Source organism: Cebus imitator, unplaced genomic scaffold (assembly GCF_001604975.1).
Source record: "Cebus imitator isolate Cc_AM_T3 unplaced genomic scaffold, Cebus_imitator-1.0 Scaffold270, whole genome shotgun sequence".
Lineage (NCBI taxonomy): Eukaryota > Metazoa > Chordata > Mammalia > Primates > Cebidae > Cebus > Cebus imitator.
The window spans coordinates 3,063,660-3,084,407 of NW_016107585.1; the positions used below are offsets into that span (position 1 = coordinate 3,063,660).

The window sequence follows — 20,748 nt, forward strand, 5'->3', positions numbered from 1 at the left end:
TAGCTGGGATTACAGGCATGTGCCACCATGCCCAGCTAGTTTTTTGTATTTTTAGTAGAGACGGGGTTTCACCATGTTGACCAGGATGGTCTTGATCTCTTGACCTTGTGATCCACCCGCCTTGGCCTCCCAAAGTGCTGGGATTACAGGCATGAGCCACCGTGCCTGGCCCCATGTATACATTTCTTATAGGCAATTTCCAGCAGAAATATGGCAAACTTTGGGATAAAAGTAGCCTTAAATAAATAAGAACTTGGGCTAAGAAGCCAAAAGCCATGCTGCTCCTATACTGCTTATTCTTCCAATGCCAAACTCTGGAATAATCCATCCTCCAAATCATTAAGTTAAAGGTAGAGTGATTCACCAACTTTCAGGAGGTGAGGGTAAACCAGCCTTGTCATAATTTTATAGACTCTTCTTTCCACTCACGAAAACAAGTTATGTGTGGCATTTACGTACATCTGTGTTGCTGGGCATTTTCCAAATGCCTCTTGGAGAACATTAAACAGGAAATTGATGCCACAGGGCAAATATTCATTCTTCCCATCCTCTCACAAAAACAAGTACAGATTTGCTGTGGCTAGACTGACTTCCTGCATTGTACTGTTGCTTATTCAATTTTATACTAGAAGGAAAAAAAAGTACATTCTCTATTTTAATTTAGAGCATGTTAAAAATTACCAAAATGTATAAACAAAAAAAGCTTCCCTTCTGAGAGCACAGAAGTATAGAATTCAATGTTTTATAAAATCACAAAATCCAAAGGTTAATGATTGCTCATCGTGCCTATTGATGAAAGTCAATTTCTGTTACAGTAGACACATCAAATTTGGTTTAAACAGCATGTGCTCTAGTTTTCAAATGACAGAATCTCTACACATTTGGACACTGCAGCTTTTCATATAAGGATGGCATCATTTTCTAACCTATAATAGTGGTCTTTGTTAGTGGCACTTCCTCAGTATCTATTTCTCCCCATTCACTTTCTTATTAGCCCAGAAATTGTTTTGGGATCCATGGGGTTTTAAAACAACTGAATCCACCTCTAGCCCCAGAATGGATAATTTACCTTAGGTTAAACTATTCAATATATTATCTCCTCAAGCTAGAGATTTGTTCAAAGGGAGTGTGTAACCTAAGTTCATCCAATCAAAGTAAACCTAGAGGTTTTTTCTTGGAAGAAGTTATGCTTTCTTTCCTGATAAACAAGATCAGTGGATCAGTTGGCAGTTACCTTAGGATCATGATGAGCAGCTTTAAAATAAAGCAAATACTATGGAGGATAAAACAGAGAAACAACTAGAAGAAATCAGGCCCTAGATGCCATCATTTTGCTGCTGGATCAAGCTTTGCCTGAAAATCTATAATTGGATTATTTAGTAATATAAACCATTAACTTTCCAATACTACTTTAACTAGCTTGATTCAGGTTTCCTGTAATTTGCAACCAAAGCTTTGTAACTGTCATACCTATCTGTTGGAAGAGATTTATAAAAGACAGGATGAGGAAAGTATGAGGGAAAAAAATGGCTCAAGTGTCTTTAATACCAGTGCTCTTGTCTATCAAGAAAGAAGGCATAACTTTTCCCCAGGAAAAACCTCTAGATTTACTTTGATTTGATGAGTAATCACAATAGTCACGTGAGGTGGGAGAAAAGTCAATCCATGTACTTCACCCTGGGCCTGGGCAGAGGTCAGGGCCCTTAGCAGCAGAGAGGGCCCACTCTCAACTAAGGTTACTCTTACGTCACTGTTCCTTCCAGACTGAACTGCAACACATACAGTTTGCAATTACTGAAGTCATTTGACCACCATTTCTCTCAGATGATTTCCACCACGTCCCTCTGAAGAATGATATCTTGTTATCTCCCATTTTATAGATGAAGAAACTGAAGCCAGAAACCCCAAGTTTCACATATATTAAACAGCAGTGGAGGATAAAGCTCAGATATTCTTATTCTAAAACCTAGAATCTCTGTCATACAACACATATCATCCTTGAAGGTTATCATGTGGTAATTGGGGTCATCTAGAATGAGGCCTGGAAAAATCTGACATCCCTACCATTTCTTTCCCTCTTCCCTTCACTAGGAGTAACCCCAGAATTTATGTTGTTCCACACGGTCATCCTACTTTCTTTCGGCAGTGCTCCATGCTCCAAAAGTACCACCTTCCAACTCTCCATGACCTGACACCATCAAGACTCCTATTTCCTCAGTTTCTAGGATTAAAAAAAAGTCTGTCTAGAAGTGCATTTGCTGAATGAATGCACACTAAGGTATGAAATATGATAACAGCTTTATGTGTTACTCCTGTCTCTGAACATAAATACTTTGTAAGCAAGCACTTGGAAAGCCATTGCCTTCCACTGAAGGAGTTAATATCCTGTCTATATTTCAGGCGCTATGGCAAGTTGGAGGCAAAAATATTTTGAGTCGAGGCCCTTCTTGATAATCTTGCTACTTAAACTATTTCTTTCTTCACTTTCTCACAAGGCCTCACTTTGCTCCAGCCCACAAGTTTTCAGATAACTTTGGATACACCTTGACCCGGAAATAGAAATACCTTTTCACCAGCCTAACATGGACTCAATCATTCCTAAAGTAATCACATCCCCCCCAGCTTCATTCAGCAAACTTTACTAAATGCTTACTGCATGTTGGCTCACTGTATGTGTGCTTACTGCCATGCAATATGCAGGCACTCCAACAGTATGGACTTGACAAAGATACCATGTTATTTAGGCTCTTTTATTTGGCAAGGTACAAAGGCATACTTAGGTTACTTGAGAAGAAAGAAATTGTTAGAAAAACATATGGAAAACTGTGGAGCTGCAAGAAGCCCCTTGTAGGTGGCCCAGTCTCACAGAGAACTAGAGCATGGTGTAGTAATAGTATCTAAAGCTCTTACAGTGTAACAAGAGCTCTGGTCATCTGGGCATCACCTCAGGTTTGTTTATCTAGTGAGTCCACAATTAGTGTGACTCAGCCATTCCCATTTCTTCACTTACTTTCCTTCCTTTTATAAATTTTCTCCACTTTATGTCTTCTCTTACCTCATTGCTTCTGCTTTAAGCCTTTACACATCATGCCTCTGAGTCTCTGATACTCTCTTCTATCTGTGGCTCACCTTTTGTGACTCCACTCAAAAGCTCCAAGAAAGAGGATCTGTCCTAAGCATATATTTTGGGCTAAGTTCTGAAATCAGTTTCCCCATGAGGATTCATAGGGCCTTAGGACCAGGCACCAACACCTGGTTTAACCAGAGGCATATTGATTGTCCTAAGTGTGACAACATTTGACTTAGACCCTGGGATGCTGTGGAGTACCCATGAGAGATTTTCTTCTCTACTGATTTTAGCAATAGACCTCTCCGTGACCCAAAACAAAATGAACAGACTAGTCAGAACAGAATGACAGGTCACCACATACTTAGTGGTAATTTGGAGGAAAAAAAAAAACATTAGAGGTTTAGTGTATTAAGCACTGAAAGCAACATGAAAAATAAGGAAGCAAAACTGTCTAAGCTACTAAAAAACAAGATCTCATTTAATCGAGACCTAAAAGGATTATTATGTGTTCCAAATGCGCCTATGGACAAGATAATTGGGAGTTGCAATGATAGTTCATAAAAAACCTGAATACAAGACCTGAGAAGTACATCATGGGCCACTTATCCAACCCACTTATTTCATATTGGAGAATGCCCAGTTAGTTGACCAATTAATTAATTCACACAATTAGTGGTGAAGCCCAGACTCATAAGCAATGTCCAATAAACCACCAGTTTATATTTCTGAGCTAATAATGAATTTCCCTGCCTAAAGATGAAGTAGATCATATTCAATGCTCAAATAACTCTACTGATTATCCCAGTGAATGTGGATAAGGGCAAATAACAAAGTTGGGACAGAGCAGTTTAATGTATTCATACAAGATAATGTCTGTATTTTCAGCAGCAGTAAAAGATGTAGTAAGATATAACAGAGAAAAGCAAAAAAGTAAGAACTTGGAATCTCAGATTCAATATTGTTCTGCCATCAACTAGCTGTGTGGGCTTGGACTACTTCTATCAACTTCTTCTAGCTCAGTCTCTTCATCCGTCTAAAGAAAAATTAGGCCAGAGGGCCACTGAGGTCCCACATGCCCATGACACCTCTAGCACTGCCTCTTTTGGGAATGACAGTGCCTACCTTTTGGGGATGGGATAAGCCCAGTGGACCAAGAATGCCAAATCAGCTGATTGCTAATCAATAAACTTGAGAAATTGGTAAAATGTTCTTAAAATTGTCTAAAGGCAAACGAACCAAGGAAGAGTTTGGCCTTTCCTGGATTCTTGGCTTAGATTTGTTGCCATCTCCAAAAGTACCCAGAAAGGCATTGAAAATCATTACACTTCACACAGGAAAACAAACAAATGCTATAGTTCACCATATATGGAGACATTGAAACATTTAAGCATTTTTTTTTCTTTCTAGTGAGCTGAAAATGGAAAAAACAAAATGAAATTCAGGGGTGGGTGTGTGTGGGTGTGTGTGTGTGTGTGTGTGTGTATTTGGGATTCATTAGCACATAGTAGCATTTAAAACCATGGGACCAGAAGAGAGCTGAGGCGAAGGGAAGTAGACAAGAAAGTTGAAAACCAGGTTATATGGTATCCCAACTTTCAGATGTCAGGCAGAAGTAAAACAACCAGCTATAAAAACAGTAGAGTTCAGTGGGTTAGAAAGAAAATCAAGACTATGTGATGTTTCCCCAGCTCTGAGCATGAAGTTAGTCAAAAAAGGGAGGCCATTCTCATCTGTGTTGCATACTGTTAACAGGTCAAGTAAAACAAGAATGAAGAAAAAGCCACTGGATTTGACAATATGGGGATTTTTGGCGATTTTGACAAGATCAATTTCAGTGGTATCCTAGCAATTGAAGCCAGAATTAAGTTGGTTGAGATTGAGTGGATTCAGTGCAATTCTAGTAAAAGTCCAAATAAGATATTCCTTTAAAATCAGCAAACTGATTCTAAAATGCATTACGTTGTCTGGTGATACTACCTATACCCATCCTAAGGTACCATTGTGACACCATGTTAACACAGGGCCTCTCTGAAGAGCAGGTAGCTGGAACAGGCTGCAGCTGGGGAACTGAGGAATAAACTTTTAATTCTGGAACTTCTTGCTAAATGTCTTAGGACATTTTTACATCCGTATACACACTCCTTCAACCCACCCAGGTGTGACACAGAGGTGGAGTGCAGAAATGAACACAGTGACCACACTAGAATTTTACATTGCGGTTGGTTCCCTCAGCTGCTGAAGGCTCTTCTTTGTCCTGTGAGAAAGAAACTTACCTTATATCCTATCCTGTATATTCCTACTCTGGATACTTAGAATAGACTTTGGTTTTCATTTCTCCTCTTGTTAAAGCTTTGGAGTTTGAGTCAATCTTTCCTCTCAAAAAGCCAGACTTTTGCAAGCCAAAAGACCTCACTCTCAGGCTATTTTGTATCCCTAGGGACTTAAAAAACTATTTTGAAATTCAAAAATCTAAGCAATGACCTCTTTGTTCTATGCTGTATCAAATATAATACTTTCCTTTCCCATGATAAAAAGCCTTACATCCTATCGGTTTTTACTGGCTGTAAGGTTGAAAAAAAATCCTGAATTACTAAAAAAGAAAAATACAATGAGATTTAAAAACAAATATTATCCTGCTTTCCTCTTAACATGGAATTCCCTGCCCCTCAGGACACAAGGTCCCTTTCTATACACTTCTCGATAGTTTCCCAACTTATTTTGTATTCTAGCCACAACTGCTTCAGTACGTGTAATTCCCAAGAGCACCAGGCACTTGGATGGCGTCATGTCCTTGCACATGTTTCCTTCTGCCTGAAAGGCCCTCTCTTAAGCCAGCCTCCTCACTTTGTAAGATTTTAAACTCTTATGCTGAGTTTAAGCTATTTCCTGTCACCTCCAAACCCACCTTTGTCTACGTTGTTCTGTGATGCTGGGGTTGAGACTCTGCAAACCACCTTCCTCTTTTGCCAGCAGAATTCCTTTTGGTTTTCCTCTGTGTGGGACACTAAACAAAGACCACAAAGCATGAGAGGATGAAGGGACTCGTTCCTTTCTATTTGCTTGATGTTCAGTTCACGTTACCCCTCAATGACCCTGCATCCTGACGGCAGCAGCTGTTTCCAGTATCCAGCTTCGTGGCACTCTTATAACCAGGTTTCATTACCTTCCTCAGAAACACAAGCGCCACTGACTAATGTCCCCTTCCCTGAGGTCTGAGTCTTATGTCTATGAGGTATGTCTTCAAGCTTCTAAATTCAGGTAATACCAATCTCTTCCTTTTGCTTACTCAGACCTAGGGAGATGCAAAGTTACTGCCTCTGTGAAACCTCAATGTGCCCATTGTGCCTTTTTAGTTATCCAGACCTGGTTAGCCAATTCCATTTATTAAATTTTCTTTGTTGAAATTTTTATGTTTTTTTTTTCCCAGACTTATAGTCATTCTCTGTTAAGACTGTCTAACCATTGTGTCCACTCTCTGTCAAAGCATTTGTTTTTGTGCACCTTGTAGAGGGTTCCTTTGACGTGCTTATCACACTGTATTCGTATTTTCTTAGATGACAGCATCCTACCACTAGATTGTTAGGGATCAGAGATATAGATCATATTTTATTTATTTTTATATCACCTGTCTTCATCAAAGTGAATACAAACTCAGAAAGTGATCCTTAAATTAAATGAACAAACGAATTAATGAGTATGTAACTGTGAATGTATTCAGTGAATTAAAGAAAATATAACTATATACATAGATTAGTATGTATTGTATCCAGTTCGAACTTAAATGGCAACTCTTGGTGGTAGCCCATACCTGTAATCCCAGCACTTTGGGAGGCCAAGGCGGGTGGATCATGAGGACAGGAGATCAACACCATCCTGGCCAACATGGTGAAACTCCATCTGTACTAAATATAAAAAATTAACTGGGCATGGTGGTGCCTGCCTGTAGTCCCAGCTACTTGGGAAGCTAAGGCAGGGGAATCACTTGAACCTGGGAGGCAGAGATTGCAGTGAGCCTAGATTGTGCTGCTGCACTCCAGCATGGGCAACAGAGTGAGACTCTGCCTCAAAAAAAAAAAAAAAGACAACTCTTTTTTTTTTCTTTTTTTAATTTATTTTATTGCATTTTAGGTTTTGGGGTACACGTGAAGAACATGCAAGATTGTTGCATAGGTATACACGTGGCAGTGTGATTTGCTGCCTTCCTCCCCATCACCTATATCTGGCATTTCTCCCCATGCTATCTCTCCCCAACTCTCCACCCCCCACTGACCCTCCCCTATTTCCCCCCAACTGACCCCAGTGTGTAGTGCTCCCCTCCCTGTGTCCATGTGTTCTCTTTATATACAGAATAAATTCCAAGGCCCCTTTAATTTGGCCCCTGCATGCCTCTCTGTCTCCCCCCTGCCTCTTTCATCCTAGTCATACTGAATGGCTTAGAGCTCCCAGAACACACCACCACACCTTTGTCTTCATTATAATTTCTTCTTGAGATGCTTATTCATGTCTAATTCCTCTAGTATATTGCAAGCTATTTGAGATGCTCCTTTGTTTCTATCACCCAGAAGGGTCCTGTAATATTGTAGATACTTAATGTATAATTATTAAATAAGCACTTCCATATTGCTGCAGTTTCCATAATGATCCCTTTTGATCTTTGCATGCATTTTATGTAGATTGTCTGCCATGACTTACTTAATCACTACTTTATTATTGGACATTAAGATAGTTTCCAATGTTCACTACTATAATTAATGCAAGACAGCACTTTTTGTACAAGCAGCTTGTTTTCTTGTAAAGAGAGTTACTATTTTTCCTTTTTCTTAAAAGAAGGGGCCAGGCGCAGTGGCTCACACCTGTAATCCCAGCACTTTGGGAGGCCGAGGCAGGCAGATCACGAGGTCAAGAAATCGAGACCATCCTGGCTTAACATGGTGAAACCTCGTCTCTACTAAAAATACAAAAATTAGCTGGGCATGGTGGTACATGCCTGTAGTCCCAGCTGCTCAGGAGGTTAGGCAGGAGAATCACTTGAAACTGGGAGACTGAGGTTGTGGTGAGCTGGGATTGTGCCATTGCACTCCAGCCTGGCAACAGAGTGAAACTCCATCTCAAAAAGAAAAAAAAAATAGAGTATGAGGTGTTTTTTTTTAAAAAAAAAAAAGAAAAGGAATTTTTATTTTTCTCAGCTGACGTCAGTGATGGTGGGCCTAAGTCTTAGGGGATACTTCTGAGGTCATCATGTTTTTAGAAGGCCAGTGACATCATCTGACTCACAATACTTTAAAATATTTCCTTAATGACTTGCAAGTTAAGATGCCAGTGTCCAAGTATTCCAGATCAGTAGATCTATATGCCTGAACTTTCATTGTCTCCAGCTTCTCTTTGAGTACACAGAGGTAGAATTCAAATAGGTGGCATTTGACTTTGGGAGTGGAGTGGTAGAGACTTGAGGAATAGAAATTAAAATAGAACTTAAATTACCATCATCAAATCATACCAAAGCTCTTTTTACTCTCTTCATTTGGAAACCTCTGGAAAATAAAGGAATAGCTGGATACATAAAACAGAAGCAATCACGAAAATTTGTCTAAGTAGAAGTAAATTTTTCTATTGCACTTTGTTTTCCTAATTGTTTTTCATTTGGTAATTGGAGATGTGTTTCCAGCTATGACATGAAGTGCAGCCCATTATCCTTTTCTATATAGTTTCAATTAGGTTTGGAATTTCCAAGTTGAAGAAGGGAGAGAGACAGATTTAAAAGAGAGAGAGAGCAATTATAAGGAGAGTGGTGTAAGCCTAAGATGAACTTCACTTTTAGCTTTGGGACATATATCCTTCTAAACATGTGTCCTCATCTATAAATTGAGTAGAAGATCCCCAAAGACCTCTCTAACTCCGAATTTCCACGACTTTACATGTTTTAGTCCTAAAAAATACACAAAGCTTAACTAAGCTCAAATGAGATTTTGACTTTCCTGAGTCTCAAGAACAAACAGCATAGCCTAACTCCCTTGCAGGTGTAAGTCATCTTGCATTTCCCTTTCCAGATCAAACGAAAAAATAACCCAAAGAATTTAACTGCTATGACTTCTCAGGAAATCTTTCCTTACTTCGTTCATTATGATTTGTATGTTCTCCTTCTTCCAAATCTATGTGGAATCTGACTTGAACTCATTTTGCACTCTTTGTTGACATAAACTTCTGAAATAAATCTCTTACAACCTGCAAAAGACAACTTTGCCCAGTTTAATTTAGTGAAAATTAATGACTCCTCCTTGCAACTTATCGAGACTGTTTTTAATTTTATATTGTTGCTGTTGTTTAACATAGAGTTAAAGAATATCCACTTCAATTTGAAGAAGATACCCTAGGCCATTTGACATGCCTCTGGCTCAGTTTGCAGATAATAAAAGAACCACTGTCTCCCCTGCTCCTTCAGGTTCACCCACAATTTATCAGATGAAAAAGCTTTCATACAGCTCCATGTTTCACATTCATTCAGCCAGCCAGTTTCTCCAATTTCCTCTCTAAAAGAACATGCAAGCTGTTTATAAAATGCCTCTATTTAGAAGTTCTCCTTGGGAGGCGAAAGGAAACCTCAAGCTTCTATTGAGTGTTGGCATTCTGCATCTTTGCTTTCAGACAACATTTGTGAGTAGTGATGAGAATACATAATATATTACTGTTTGAAAGGGGAAAGAGAAGGAGCAAAAGGATGTTACTACCCCTACCAAAAGGGATCAGGGTCCTCATCATGAACCTCTGCTAAAGAAAGGTGCTGTTCAAAGGCAATCAGCCCTCTTTTCTACTGACTCATTGGCTAGAAGCCAGGACTGCCAGGGTCCAATTTAACTAACTGAGAGGGATTATTTTGAAGGGGAAATGGAGGTCACTAATCAGGGCAGCCCTTATTTGGCCATCTCAGCACTTTAGAAATTATGTTAGACATCTGAAGTGATGAAAATCAAATGGATATGTTCAGTAAAGGTAGTTAGTCACAATTAGGAAAGCAGATTTCCTCCATACTATTCTTCTTTGGATGAATTCAAGTGGAGAATGTTTCACAACGTCCAACTGATATGATCAATGATCCAGTAAGTCATGACACAATGTAATGCAAATTTTTAATATAAGCCAGAATTTGTCATTTAGTTAGAATGCTGCTTAAAATCGTCACAGTGTTCTTTTATCATAATTATATTCTCAGGTTAGTTGAGGGCAGCATTTCACTTTTTTGTAATCATGTTCAAGCAGTTGTGCACTCCACAGTCAACCAACTTTTATTGAACTCCTACTATGTGCTAGTCTGATTCTGATTCAGAATCCTAATTCAGACCCCCTTTTTTAAAAATGAAAAACTAAAAACTAAAATTGTATACTTTTAGGTTATTTTGTGGTTCAGTGACGTATTATTCTGTGGACTGGCAGAGAGAAAATTACGCAGGCAGTATCTACTACTATTTCAGTTTTTAAAAAATTAGCTCTGGAGATACAGTCCTGAAAAAAAGGGAAAAGCTCCCTGTTCATGCGGAGGTGTCATTCTACAGAGCAAAACATACAATAAACATGTAAATAAACAACTGAACAAAATAATTTTAGATAATTTTAAGTGATATGAAGAAAATAAAACAGGATGTTGTGATAGGGTGATAAAGTGAACCATAACTACTTCAGGATGGACATAGAACCACTGAAGAAGTAGCATTTGTGCTTAGACTTAAATCATGAGCAAGACTCAATGGAAAGTCTGGGGGGAAAAACCTGAGGAGCAGCAAGGGAAACCCCAGGGTTTGGTGTGTTCAAGGAATAGGGGGACAACATGACTGTGGGGCTGCAAGTTAGAAGAGACATACAAGGTGAGGTAGTAGAGATCGGTAGGAGCTAGATAATGCAAGTGCTGTAGACCATTGGTAAAATACAGCTGGGAAACATTGAGTGATTTCAAGGAAAAGATCAATATTATCTATGTTTTAAATTTATCATTCTGGCTGCCTTATTGGGAGACAGATAGAAGCAAGAAGAGCAAATTAAAGTAGTTGAGGCAAGAGATTGGTGGCTCAAAGTTGGCAATATCACGAGATAAAGTTGATCAATTTGAGATGTTTTGTAGGCAGAACCTGAAAGCTTACTGAAGAATTCGATATACGGTGAGGGAAAGGCAGGAAACCAGTAAAATGTTCAGGTATGGTGGTGATGTTTACTGAGACAGAAAACTGAATTCATGACACCAGGGAAGAATAGGTTTGAGATGAATGCAGGAATCAAGAATTATTCTCTGCAGCTCTGTTACAAAGATGTCTGTTGGATATCTGACTGGAGATATGAAGATGTCTGTTGGATATCTGACTGGAGAAATGAAGGCTGGAGAAATAAGAGTGGGTGTGATTGGTGTGTAAAAGATATATAAAGCTATGGGAGGAGAGAAAAGCAAGTAGCAGGAGGAGAGAAATGAAGCATTCCAACATGTAGGGCCCCAGGAGTTAGCTTAAGGAAGTCCCATCTGCTTTAACTCTTACATAAAAAGTAATCTGACATTAACCAATCAGCTTTTAATCGTTTTTTTTTTTAAGACAGAGTCTGGCTCTGTCACCTAGGCTGGAGCATAGTGACATGACCATAACTGACTACAGCCTCAAATTCCTGGGCTCAAGTCACTTTCCCACCTCCTGAGTAGCTAGGACCACAGGTACATGCCACTATGCCTGGCTAATTTTTTTATTTTTGTTTTTGTGGAGATGAGGTCTCACTATGTTGCCCAGGCTGGTCTTGAACTCCTGGCCTCAAGTGGTCCTCCTAATTTGACCTCCCAAGTGCTGGGATTACAGGTGTGGGCTGGGTCAGCCTTTTTATTTTCTGTTGTTCTGTTTCTTTGTCCCCACTTTACAAAACCCACTGTCCTATCATTGCCCAGGGTGAGCTCTTATTCTATTTTTGTAGAATTGGAAGATGCCCAAAGTTATGAATTGAAAATAAGAGTCAATTAGATCTATAACTAAATTTGTGTCAATTTTGTTTCTGATGTGTGTAAAAAGCTTGGAAGTCACCATTCCCATCCCTATGAGAAGAAAGCTGGACAATAAATAGATATAGCATTTAATGTACTCTAAATGGAGGCCAAACCCCAGGCATAAGATATATGAGAGAAGGACTCAAACATTGCCTAAACATGCTGAAAGCTGCAGCACTCTGGCATGTTAACTATCTGCTGTGGTGAAAATAAAGATGAAAATCGTTTCATCTGAGTTAGCAAATATTATGGAAAAATAAACGAATAGCTTTATTCCATGAGGGTGTTTATAACAAGTGACCATCTCCATATCACTGATGATGACCTCGTAAGCAGTTCTTCACTGAGACTGCAATTTGTCTCAGTATGGGGGTATCCGCTTTCTGGGATGGGATGGGTTCAGAAAATTGTACAGCACACCTGTGTTTACTCAAGATTTTGAGAGCCCTATTCGGTAATACTGAGTCATTTCCCCAGGGCTTGTAGAAGTTAAAGATGGGGTGGGGATCTTACATATGGGTGTAAAATCTCTGGATTAGTTTTACAGATGGGATGGTTCAATCTAATTAGTTCTTTGTAACCAAGCCCTTAGGAGTCTTCTACAGGGACTTCTCTCATATCAATATAAGTGAGGCATGTCAAAGCCAACTATTCCAGGTTGGTTGCCTGAGACACAAGTATGGCATTTGGAGCCAGGCCCATCTATATTCAAATCCCAGCTCTGCCACTTTCTGGCTGTATGTCCTGAGACAAATTATCTAAGTGGTTCAACTTCCAGTTTCCTCATCTGGAAGTATAAGATGATAACAACACTTCACAAGCTTGTTGTGAGATTTAATGAGGTGCCATATGCTGAGTGACTGGTGTCACTAGACTAGGTACCATGTGCCTAGTTTCTCAATGAGTAGGCAGGAGGTGCTTAATAAATTCTAGTCTCTTCTCTCTCTTTTAATCTCAATAGTTTGTGGCCAAACGCTACAACCTGTGATAACCCCAAGAAATCCTAACTGTGGGCCCCATTTGCTACATTATCTTTTGAACACAAATATTAAAGCTAAAATGTTGTACTTTTAGGTCATTGCCTGAGTCTGTGGTCCTTTTTATGAGCTGGCAGAGAGAAAACTGCCCACGCAAGTTCATTGCTATTTCAGTTTGAGCAAGATTCTGTCAGTGAGCAGCATTCTTTCTAGGTTTGGTTCATTTCTTCAACATTGCTATGGTGCCAGCAACTTCAGTACTTAAATTCTAGAATACTCATTAAGAACAGAGAAACTTCCTATTAACTGCTTGCCAGATTTCCCTATTGCACATAGTACAGTAATTTGTCACAGAAACATTGTCATATTTTTACATGATTAATCCAAACAATATATACTGAGACCCTGCTAAGTGTCCAACACAGTATAGACAGTAGAGTGACAAAGATACATAAAATAGACACAGTCTGGGCCCTCACTTTTACACATGCCAAGATCCACCAACCCATTCCACTGGCAGAAAAGTGACTTTCTTTCCCTGCTAAATTCCTAAGAGGTCTTTTATTCAGGCAAAAATCTAACTTGTTTAAGACTCCTGGAATTGCTTAGAAACATGAACTAAAGGCTATTGCTGTGTTTTCCCAGACAGGTTTCTCTTTAATCAAAGAATCGCACCTGCTTGATTTGTGTGTGCATGTTTTCAATCACAAAAATAATCCACACTTGTTTTAAAATGTATTAGTTTCCTTTAAAATGGAAGTTTTCCCTTCTTTGCTAGAGAAGTTATTAACGGCTAGAATTTAGTATCTACACTTGTAGACATTTTTCTAAGGAGATACGAGTACTTATTTCTGATACTCACCCTCATCCCCCATGCACAAGTAGTACTTGCTTTGTTTTTACCGTGATAATATCATATTTACATACTACTCTATAACTTGATTTTTAACATAGCAATATATTATGAACATGTTACTATTTTAGTTTATTAATCTATCTACTCTATTAGTAGGCTGTATAATAGTCATGGAATAAATAAATCATAGTTTTTTCTAAACCATTCTTCCACTGATAGAACTTTAGATTGTTTACAGTGTATTGCTATTATAGAAAATTATTTAGTGAATACCCTATACATATATTTTCACATTAGTGTGAGCTTGTCTATAGGATGGATTACTACAAGCTGACAAGTAGAAGCGCTGCCTCAAAGGGGTTGTGCCTTTTAAACTCAGATAGTGTGAAATTGCCTTCAAGAAAGGCAATACCAATTTAGGTTCCCATTAGCACAATATGAGAACGCCCATTTCTTCCCTCTCTTTAATATTGAATATTATTATCAATCTTAATATTTGTCAACCTGAAAGGCAAAAAATGAGATTTCATTTTATTTTTTAGAGATTGGGGTCTCACTCTGTCACCTATGCTGGAGTGCAGTGGTATGATCATAGCTCACTTCAGCTTCTGCCTCAAGGGATCCTCCACCTCAGACTCCTGAGTAGCTAGAACTATAGGTGTGTGTCACCAAGTCTGGCCAAATTTTTTTTCTGTTTTTGTAGAGATGGGGTCTCTTTATGTTGACCAGGCTGATTTTTAACTCCTGACCCTAAGTGATCCTCCCACCTCAGCCTCCCAAAGTACTGGGATTATAGGTATGAGCCACCATTCCCAGCCTGGGATTTTATTTTAGTTTGTAGACTTCTGGTGTCCAATCTGACATATGTTAAACAAAAATTTTGGAGGCCATTGTTTTGGACTGAGCTCCCACATTAGTTTCCAACAAACCAGACCAAATCGAATGGGGTCACTCAAGCTAAATGCTACATAATCAAATTGAAATTTTATAGAAGCAGACATATCCCAAAACAGCCCAGTTTTTCATAAAAACAGGAGACCCCAGTCTGCCTGAGTCAGCTTAAGGACGACTCATCTGCTTTAACTCTTACATAAAAGTATACTGACATTAACCAATCAGCTTTTAATCGATGTTTTTGTTTGTTTGTTTGTTTGTTTGTTTTTGTTTTTGTTTTCTTTGACAGAGTCTGGCTCTGTCACCTAGGCTGGAGTATAGTGACATGACCATAACTGACTACAGCCTCAAATTCCTGGGCTCAAGCCATCTTCCCACCTCCTGAGTAGCTAGGACCACAGGTACATGCCACTATGCCTGGCTAATTTTTTTATTTTTGTTTTTGTGGAGATGAAGTCTCACTATGTTGCCCAGGCTGGTCTTGAACTCCTGGCCTCAAGTGATCCTCCTACCTTGGCCTCTCAAGTGCTGGGATTATAGATATGGGCTCAGTCAGCTCTTTTATTTCTACTGTTCTGTTTCTTTGTCCCCACTTTACAAAACTCTGTCCTATCATTGCCCAGGGTGAGCTCTTGTTCTATTTTTGTAGAATTGGAAGATGCCCAAAGTTATGAATTGAAAATAAGAGTCAGTTAGATCTATAACTAAATTTGTGTCAATTTTGTTTTTGATGTGTGTAAAAAGCTTGGAAGTCACCATTCCCATCCCTATGAGAAAAAGCTAGACAGACTAAAAATCAATGACTTTTTTGGATCTGTGAGAGAACTGAAGTTTCAGAGTAAACCACACCCTGAGATCTGGAGACAGGTTCATCTAGAGAGATACAGCAGAAGCCACTGTAGGAAAAAGAGTGGCAACACTTACTTCACCAGTAAATGTGAAGAATTGCTAGAAGTCAAGTGTGGACTAATGTGGCAGTGAGAACAGTGAAGCCCCAATCACAGGGGTATTAAATACTTCTTGCCACAATTTTGAGGTCTTTCTCCTTCAGAATCCTACCAGGTTCTCAGGGTAAGAAGTTGAGAAACCCCCCTTGTGGCCCTGGAAAGGCGGTGGAAAGAGCAACAATAGGGTAACCCTCTGAGCTGCTTCCCTGTAACAAAAGCCTACTCTCCAAGGGTAAAGTAGTCTCCCCGCTTATCCATAGTTTTGCTTTTCATGGTTTGTTACCTGTGGTATAGTATAGTATAAAGATATTTTCAGAGAGAAATCACATTCACATAACTTTCATTACAGTATATTGTTATGATTTTTCTCTTATTAGTTATTGTTAATCTCTTACTGTACCTAATGCAGAAATTAAACCTTATCACAGGTGTATATGTATAGGAAAAAACACAGAATATGTAGAGTTTAGTACTATCTGAGTTTTCAGGCATCCACTGGTGGTCTTGGAACATATCAGCCACAAATAAGTGGAGACTACAGTATAGGGCAATACTGAAGCCTTATTCTACCTGGTGGAGTGGATTTTCACCCTACTTCACTCCCTAGACTTCCTGTCTAACCTAAAAGAAACAAAAGGAAAACCAAAACAAACATAGTAGGGCACTAGGACTAGAGTATAGTAAGAGAAGGAGGGGTTGGGTGATGTGGGGTCCTCTATAAGGGAAAAGGGACAGAAATACTTATGAAGGCCATGCCCTTGAGACATAGGCCCAATGAAAGACAGAGACTTAATTAGAAGATTATAGAACACCTCCTCTTCTTCATACTTTACCACCATATCAATATACTTTCAGTCGATTACAGCTGAAAGAGCTGCAAGATCCAGACTCTGAGTAGCAATACAAACGGAGCCACAAAGGCAAGAGGGAGGACAAAAACAAGGACACTAGAGGAATTTGAGGCTTCTGGAACTCACAGCTATAATAATCATTAAACACTGCCCAACTCCAGGTCAGATTAACATAAATCCTCACACAAAAAGCCCATTTACTTCAGTACCTATCAGAAATACATAATATGTGGCTCTCAACAAAAAAAATCACAAGGCACACTAAAAGATAAGAAAGGGACAGCCTGAAGGGACAGAGTGATCATCAGAACTAGAATCAGATATGACACAGATATTGGAATTATCATACATGGAATTTAAAATTACTGATTTATATGTTATGGGCTCAAATGGAAAAATAACCAGCATGCAATACCAAATGCATAATGTCAGCAAAGAGATAGAAACTATTAATATAAGAAACAAAAGGAAATACTAGAAATGGAAAACTGTAACAAAACTGGAGAATGTCTTCAACAGGTTTAGCTATGGGACATAGTTAAAGAAACAATCGGGGCATTTGAACATCGTTTAAACAGAAATTTCCCAAATTGAAGCACAAAGAGGAAAAAGAGTCTCAAAAACCCAGAAAATTGAAGAACTGTGGACAATATCAAAAGGGGTAACATATGCATAATTTAAATACTGGAAGGATAAGATAAAAAAATTATGATCAAATATTTTAAAAAAGTATTTCTTGGTAAATTAGATGATCAGACATATAAACTGTCTATTCAGGATAAAGTCAATGGCTTTTAAAAGGAGGTTGGGTAGTTCATCTATAAATTTCATGTATTCTCATCACATGTATTTCAATATCTGATCATTAAGTCTCTCATTACCTTGGTAGGAAAAGCCTAGAGGATTTTCTTCAGTGAAAGCGTTAATGGATTTTTTTCGACTCAAAGATGAGTAACCTTGTCAGGGAATGAGGTGTTGAGAGTAGAGGATAAACAGCAGAAATATAAGAGTACAGTCAGGCATGTGGCTCACGCCTATAATCCTAACAGTTTGGGAGGCCACGACAGGCCTATCACTTGAGCCTTGGTGTTTGAGACCAGCCTGGGCAACATGATGAAACCCACTCTCTACATAAAATACAAAAAATTAGCTGGACATTGTGGTGTGTGCCTGTAGTCCCAACTCCTCTGGAGGCTGAGGTAGGAGGATTGCTTGAGCCCCGGAGGCAGAAGTTACAGTGAGTCAAGATAGCACCACTGCATTCCAGCGTGGGTGACAGAGGAATACTGTCTCAAAAGGAAAAAAAAAAAAAAAAAAGAATATAACTACCTCCAGAAATCAAGCATTCAGGCACAGATTTTTTTTCTGTAAGATTTGTTTTATGCTGCAAATTCCTACATGAACTCGTTAAATTGATATATATTTATCACAGGGAAAACAATGTGATTATTAATAGAAGGATGACAGCTTAGTCTTGAGTGGTATGAGTCATGAAAAGAATAAGTAAAAAAACAAAAAAAACCCAAAACAAATAAAAAACAATCAAAAGAGTCTCATTCACCAAGAGCTGAACCTTTCACAAAGTTTAGCTTTCATGACTAGCATTTGTGTAATTGTTATGATTGTCCTGCGGCCTCCATGCAAATCTTCCAATTTTCCTAGATGAGAATTTCCAGCAGTTTCTTATCAGCCATGGCTGTTACATGAGTTCCCTCCCCTGAGTTACAACAATCTAGCCAGCACTGTGCTCAAAAGGGACCCTGAATCCTTTAGCATCTATCACCAGGTCCAGAGAGTTTCAAAAATGTTTGAAGTTGATGGTGCAATGGAGCATAACTTTCTGTTGGAAGAGCAGTATCTTCCAAATTAAATTGACTAAGCCTCATTTCAAGCACACTTTTCCCTTGTTGCTAAATTGAAATCCATTTCTTCTCCCCACCAAATTTGGGATGAGCCACTTAGTGGATCTTCCCCAAAATACCAAATAGAGTTGCATCTTCTATGGCAGTTTAATGACAGCATTAAGAGCCAGAGTCTAAACTGAGTCCAGGATCGCACAAAATCTGCTCTATGTGCCTGCCTAGAGAACACAGCAGGGGATTTTCTGTCTTAAGTAGCTAGGCACGCCGTGCATCTGAAATGAGAAGCATGCCCTAAAATGTTCACAGTTTCGTTTTCTCTGATTAAAAAAAAAAAGTACAATAAAACATGATGGGGAGGAGAGACAAGTGAAACAACTCCACATGATTCTTGTGCATGAGCCACTTTCACACAGGGCAATGTGTGTGCAAGGCTTTACTCTGCCATCTCACAAGGCAAGATGACTCTGTAAAAGTCCCTGGAGTGAGGTGATAAGGGTAAGGCAAAGAAGGAGAAAAAAATTAAAATCAAGTCTTAATTTGGGACCATAAAGTGTGCTTACACCAGTTCAGAAAAGCAGAGAATTCTTGCCCTCTTTTTATGGAGAAACCATGAAGAACCATAACCTATCCAAAATGAATCACAGAAAATCCAGTCTCAGCATTTATTTTTAAATAACACATCTAGTCATATAATGGAGAGTCATAAATAGCATACATAACTAAAACTCCTGGCATTTAAAAACACGTGTGTAGCCTTCTTAAATCCAAGGAAACATTGAGAACTATTTATTTTTTAATATGAGCATTATTTGGGTGGCAGCCTTTGAAGGTTTCCTTTTACTGGTAAAAGATAACGATATATCTTGCCCTGATGAAGGCAAACCCAAGACAGGCTTGTAAGGTAGAGTCAGAGAGACTCATTAGCCAAAACTTTTCCTTTTCAGAAGCCAACTCATTTTTATCAAATGTCTTCTGAAGAAATTGCGATGTTCATCCTGAAATTTTCCTTTGCAGGAATCTATTGCAAAGAGTGCATCCGATTCTAGATAATAGTTTCTCATTTGCGTGAGGGCTGCTGTCCTTTTGCATCTGCTTTCCTATTGATTTCCACAGATATATTTGTCCTTCTGTGAGTATGAGAGCCATAGCTCTGTGGTGACCCCTGGTAGTGAGTGTACATCTCCATATAAGTGGTATAGAGCCACCTGGCTCTGAAATATGTGTGAGCACACAGAGCTTTCCTTACTTTTTAATCTCAGGATCAGTGGATTTATTGGGATGGTGCTGACATAAAAAATGAAATGAAACATCTGTGTCTAACAGCTGCACAAAATTTGGATTCATGTAAACTGCTCTGACATCACACATTCTGCATGTGAGTTCCATGAGTAGCCTCCATATGGTGCTAATACAATAACATGCCTACAAAGTCCCTGTGGTTTATGGTGTGATGAACTCCAGAACTGAGGAAAATGAGCCAAGAAGCCTACACCATTTGCTGAATGGAGCCGGCTTTGGGTAATATCTTGTTCTCACTGAACTACTCAGTTTCACTCGGGATAGGAAGCCAGACTGGGCATAGTACCAACAATAAACTTTATGTTGGGGATGTTGGTCACCACTCCTCTAACGTGGTAGGAGAGAAGTCTCACGATGATTTTTCCTTACTCCATAGAAAAATAGATGTGGGATTGCAAACGGGTGATGGATGGGTAAGTGAAGCAAGTTTACCCCTTCTAGGCAGTCAGGAAAAGACAGGTAAAAAGAGAGAAACAAAACATACATAATGTTTCAAAGCAGATCCTGGAAAGATACAGCAATCCTTTTCTGGGAGGCTGGAGTCATGCCCAGGGTACATGGTAGCATTGATCAGATCAATGACACACCACACTGACCTATAGCTATAAACAAAAGCCACACATGTTCTCTTTCTTCTGCTAAAGACAGGGGCTGCAGGAATTTGGCAAATAGTTGTAGTTGTTCTGACAGACTACACATGTAGACTAGAAAAAAAAATCTGTTCTTATTTAATTTTTTAAAAAAGATCTAAACCGGGCAGGGTGCAGTGGCTCACGCCTGTAATCCCAGCACTTTGGGAGGCCGAGGCGGGTGGATCACAAGGTCAAGAGATCGAGACCATCCTGGTCAACATGGTGAAACCCCGTCTCGCTAAAAATACAAAAAATTAGCTGGGCATGGTGGCATGTGCCTGTAATCCCAGTTACTCGGGAGGCTGAGGCAGGAGAATTGCCTGAGCCCAGGAGGCGGAGGTTGCGGTGAGCCG

General features: G+C 39.2%; 1 long non-coding RNA gene across 3 annotated transcripts in view; it reads left to right on the plus strand.

The window, feature by feature from the left end:
• The window catches only part of LOC108284139, a 45,580-nt gene that overhangs the window by 6,298 nt on the left and 18,534 nt on the right, over window positions 1-20,748 (plus strand). The window contains exon 3 of one of the 3 annotated variants that reach the window (XR_005195799.1): window positions 17,122-17,263. The exons of the other annotated variants lie outside the window; for them this stretch is intronic. This is a non-coding gene — a long non-coding RNA (uncharacterized LOC108284139). The remainder of the gene's footprint in view (window positions 1-17,121; window positions 17,264-20,748) is intronic. 3 annotated transcript variants of the gene reach the window in all.